Source organism: Triticum dicoccoides, chromosome 4A, assembly GCF_002162155.2.
Source record: "Triticum dicoccoides isolate Atlit2015 ecotype Zavitan chromosome 4A, WEW_v2.0, whole genome shotgun sequence".
Classification (NCBI taxonomy): Eukaryota; Viridiplantae; Streptophyta; class Magnoliopsida; order Poales; family Poaceae; genus Triticum; species Triticum dicoccoides.
The window spans coordinates 749750664-749756268 of record NC_041386.1 but is presented as its reverse complement, the minus strand read 5'-3'; positions in this window follow the sequence as shown (position 1 = coordinate 749756268).

Genomic DNA, 5605 nt, shown 5'->3' with positions numbered 1-5605 from the left:
GCGCGCAGTCGAAGCGTCGGTGTCGTCGATGCAAAGACTGGAACGGAACTCCTGGAATGCAGCGGTTGACAACCCCTTAGTCATAATGTCGGGAAACTGTTGGGTAGTCGGGACGTGAAGTACACGTAGCTGACCCAACTGGACATTCTCGCGGATGAAGTGCATATCTAGTTCGATGTGTTTGGTGCGCTTATGCTGCACCGGATTGGCCGGGAGATAGGTGGCTGAAACATTATCACAGAAAATCACCATAGCCTTCATGATAGGAACCCGAAGTTTACCAAGTATGTGACGTAGCCAACAAGTCTCAGCGACGACGTTGGCAATGGTGCGGTACTCGGCCTCAACACTCGAGCGGGAGACGGTGGGCTGCCGCTTAGAGCACCACGAGACGAGCGAGTCACCGAAGAAGACACAGTAGCCCGACGTGGATCGTCGAGTGTCAGGACAGCCAACCTAGTCCGCATCCATATAGGCTAGAAGCTCGGTGGAGGCGGAAGCACGCAGACGAAGACCATAAGTCAGCATGCCATGGATGTACCGAAGAACAAGCTTGTTAACCAGAGAGCAGTGAACATCACGAGGCAAGTGCATATGCAAGCAAACTTGCTGCACCGCAAACTGAATGCCTGGTCTAGTGAGCGTAAGATACTGAAGTGCACCAACAATGCTACGGTAGAGGGCGGCGTCGGTGGCGGGTTGTCCAGCTGTGGCAGAAAGCTTCGGCTTGGCCTCAGCGGGTGTAGCAGCCGGCTTGCAGTTGGTCATGCTGGCAAGATCCAACCGGTCAAGGGCATACTGCCGCTGAGCAAGGAAGAACCCAGAAGCGTCACTTTGCACATTAATGCCAAGGAAGGAGTGCAACGCGCCTAGGTCCTTCAGGCGAAACTCGGAGCCAAGACGACCAATGATGTCGTGAAGCATGTCCTGTCGTGATGTAGTGATGACAATATCATCAACATACAGAAGGAGCATGGCGACATGATCGGCTCGATGCATGAATAACGATGTGTTGGATGTGGTGCTGCGAAAACCGAGAGCAGTGAGGAACACCCGATGTATTGGTACCATGCACGAGGGGCCTGTTTTAGGCCGTAGAGAGATCGGGATAACAGGTAGACGTCATCCGGCCGGTGTGGGCCGACGAAGCCGACGGGCTACACATAGAGAACACGCTCCAAAAGATGATCGTACAAAAAAGCGTTGTTGATGTCGAGCTGATGTACAGGCCAGCATTGAGAACAGCCAACTGGAGGACGACGATAGGAGAGAAAGTCTCCAAGAAGTCAACACCAGCATGCTGAGCGTGGTGCCGGAGAGATCGTGGCGAGGCTGGGGTTGTGGTAGCGTGGGTTCGGCGGTCGGATCTTATCCTTGGCATGCGTCACCATAGAATGATGAGGTGGCGGAGGAGGCGGACGGGGACCATGACGGCGAGTAACCACGACATCGGGTGCAACTAGCAAGGGTGGCGACTTGGGCGAGGCCACGGGAGACGGCAATGGAGGGCTCATGGTGCCGGTCGAAGAAGCATCCGGATAGCCGTACGAGGACTCGGCCAAAGAGGATGCTGAAGGCCCGACCGAAGGAGCCGGGGCCCCGGCCGAGCGGCCTACTGAAGCAGCCGATCGGGGTGACGGGGGCTCGGTCGAGTGGCCCAGCGAGGAGGCCGAGTGGGGCCATGAGAGCGAGGCCGGATCTTCCGGAGCCGACGAAGACGAGGCCGGATCCTCCTGAGCCGGCCAGGAGACGTGGGAAGTCATCGGCATCGGGGTCACAGTCGAGGACAAGGAGACCGAGCGTGTTGCTGGGCGGAACGCATGTAGAGGCGGTAGGTGGAGCTCAAGGGCGCCACAAGATCATCGAGAGGGTGCAACTAGAGCCGGGGGCGTGATCAAAGATGCCTGCTGAAAGGGAAAATGAACCTCATCAAAGTAAACATGTCGTGAGACGAACACACGATGGGACACCGGGTCGTAGCAGCGAAAGCCTTTGGTGTTAGGTTGATACCCAAGGAAAACACATGTAAGAGATCGATGCGCCAGTTTATGTGGTGCGGTGGCGGTAATATTGGGATGACACAAGCATTCGAAGACATCAAGATCGTCATAGGATGGAGGAGACCCAAAGAGGAAGTGATGAGGTGTATAGTGCCATCGCGGTTTTCACGACCAAATGTTGAGAAGTGTGGCGGTAGCAAGAGCATCTGGCCAAATTCGTGCAAGCATGTGTGCATGGAAATGTAAAGCGCGGACACTCTCATTAAGTATGCGAAGAACACGTTTGGCTCGACCGTTTTGTTGTGATGTGTAAGGAAAAGATGAGACAAAAAATAGTGCCGTGGGTGGATAAAAGTTTGCGAATGGCGAGATTATCAAATTATTTTCCGTTTTTCGTTTGGAGTTGAGCAATGGTGCGATGAAAGTGTGTAGCAATGTAAGAATAAAAAAATGGTGAGTCTAAGCTACATCTGATTTGCGGCCTAACGGAAGAGTCCAAGTGAAATGAGAGAAATCATCTAAAATCACAAGATAATATGATAAACCCGAATTGCTACGCATCGCAGAGGTCCAAACATCATAGTGAATAACATCAAAGGGAAACGTGGCAATTGAGGAAGATGATGTATACGGCAAACGAACATATTTTCCTATGCGGCAGGCATGACAGGTATTAGCCTTCGATTTATTACAAGAAAAAGGAAAAGTGCGCAAAATTTCATGAAGAGCATTGGTGCCGGGGTGACCAAGGCGAGCGTGCCAGAGAGAGACACCGGTGTGGAGAGCAACCAGGCCGCCGCTTCTGGATGAGCGACGCGGATAGAGGTTGCCGAGAGAATCACATCGGTGCAGAACCTTTCGGGAGTGGGCCTCCTTAATAGAGAAGCCAAGACCATCAAAATCAACAGCGACTGGATTTTCACGAGTAAGAGTATGAATAGAATATAGGCTTTTGATTAAGGATGGAGAGACAAGCACATTATGAAGAGGTAATGATGAAGAAGAAAGAGGGAGGGAAGAAGCACCGTTGTGAGTGATGGGAAGAGTGATGCCATTACCAACGACGATGCGAGAAAAGAAATGATAATGAGAGGCACGGGAGAGGATACCGGGATTTGAAGCCATGTGAGAGCTAGCACCGGTCTCCATGTACCAGTCGCCGCCGCCATTGTAGTTGCTCGCAGAAAGGTGCGACATGGAGGGCGGCGAGGAGGGCGGGGTCCCACGTGCCACCAGCACCACTAGACGAAGAGGGGCCTCTGTAGGGAGCGCCATATGCCGAGGATCCACCGTACGCCAGAGCACCCCCATATGCCGAGAAGACGGGGGCGAGCGCGATGAGAAGCGCCTGGTGAGGCGCCGGCCGGGGACCAAGCAGGCCCGGAGCAGGAGGACGCAGGACGAGCATGGAGTATGCATGCACCACAGCTGCCCAAGGGTTATACCCTAACAGCCAGGGTGGCGTGGGCGTCACGGTGGAGTTAGCTAGGGGCCGCGGCGCGGTATTGGTGGACCAGGCCCGACCATCACGGCCCCTCCGACCCTTCTGCTTCCGCCCACCGGTAGGCGTAGGTGCGGGCGCGGGTGGCGGGAGCAGCGTAGGGGCCCGGATAGCTGGTGGAGCCGCACCGGAGCCGCCGGTGTGGCCGACGTGCAGTGCCATATGGGTCGCCTGCCGCACGGAGTGGATGAGGCGCTTCTCCTCCATACGAAGGTAGGTGATAGCCTTGGCGTACGTCGGGGTAATGAGGGAGAGGTTGGCGACGGACTGGCCAAGGTCGGGGTGGAGGCCACGAAGGTTGGTGAGGAGGATGGAGTCGTCAATGGTCATGCCGACGTCACGAAGCTCATCAGCAAGCACCTTTAGCCGCGTATAGTAGTCATCGATCGAGAGATTGTTCTGTTGCAGCATGATGAACTCGCCTTGGAGGAAGACGTGGCACTGGAGTTGGTTGTCCAGGAAGAGGTTGCACACCCGTGTCCAGATCGCTAGGGTAACTGATACCATGTAGAAAGGTATTGGATGCAACTCAATTGTATTCATCGGAGTTGGTTACAATATATATACAGGTGATGTCTTGCGTGACAAGCCAACTAACCCTACCATATCTCTAGGAGTCAAGCTATACAAGGCTAGAGATCATAGGAAGATTAGTTGGAGATAATTACAGATATGTCATGCTCAACAGTGGATGTGTGTACTAAATAATGGATGAACAAGAAATCACATTTGCTTGCTGAAGATGGTTATCTTCTGCTCTAACCTTGATCTCTTGCTGCTGCTCCTACCTTCAGTCTTTAGTCTATTAGACCAGCTTCTTCCTCCAACCTCTCCCCTATGGTTTGGTGAGAGGGGCCTCAAGTCACCATCCTCACTGATTGCTTTTGGATCTTTGCTGGTCGTGGACAAGGGAATGAATGCGCTGATGATTAGAAGAGAGCTTGGTCTGGCTATTTGGGAGAAGAACGGAGACGAACGTAACCTTGCCAATCCTTAGTCTATGCACGGTATCTAAATTGGTACGGAGGGAGTATTTCTTTTCCGATAGCCATTTATTGTATATATTTTGAATTAAAAGCAGAAAACCATCGCATATGCGGTTAGGTTTGCAGAAAACCACATAATCGCTATTTTTTCCACAAAAGCCACCGCGCTTCTAGTTAACTTTTTACGGAAATCACCCAGATCGTCATACCTGACTTAGCAAACTCTTTGACATAGACACCCCTCGATTAAATAAATAATGCAATCAACTGCATCTCCCCCCTTTCGCGGTATAGAACTGCAGCAGGCGCCCATGGGCGAGGGGGGATACCGTTGGGATCTCCTCGCCCCGCCGCCGACCGTGCTCTGGTGAGACGCCGCGCCCTCTACCTCTCCTCATCCCTGCTCCATTTTCCTTGATCACGAGCTCCCTCTCACTTTCGTCCCTCTCCTCTAGATGGAAGGGTGACCGCGCTAGAGCCGAAGCCGCCGTTGTCGCAAGGAAGAGCCTCCGACCAATTGGTGTGTGTGGATCATTGCTTCGAGCCCTCCTGTGCCTCGCCCCGACCAGATCCTAGATGCTCCTCCTCCACTGGCTTAGTGCCCTTGTGCTTGCCCCTGCCTCGGCAACATACAGCCGTAGCGGCAACGGTGGTTGTCTGGTCCGGTGAGCATGATGGACGGCTACAGGACGAGCTCCGGGAGCACGTCGAGCGCCTACTTGGTGAACAGCGGTGGCTGGCCAGCCGAATGGTGGCAGCAGTATGCTGGCCAAGGTGGGCCTCATGGCTGCTCCTCGCTGGACACATGATGGGCCGAAGGCTCTTCTTTGCCGACGACGTCGGCACCAACTTCAGCGGGTCACCCTAACGTCCCCAAGGAGCGCCGCGGTGAAGGCCTCGCTAGATTTGGTGTCCAGCTTTGAAGCCGCCGCACTGTAGGAAGGTCAGGGTGTACGTCGCGCCCTCCTACTCGTTCGCCATTAGGGGGTGGGGTGTGTGTGTGATTTTTTTCTAGGTCATCCATTTCAGTCTGTTATGAAAAAATTTGGGTGAAAACAAGGTCTACAGAGCAGACAGTGCTACTTGTTGAAGTAGATATCTCATTGGTTACAGGTAGC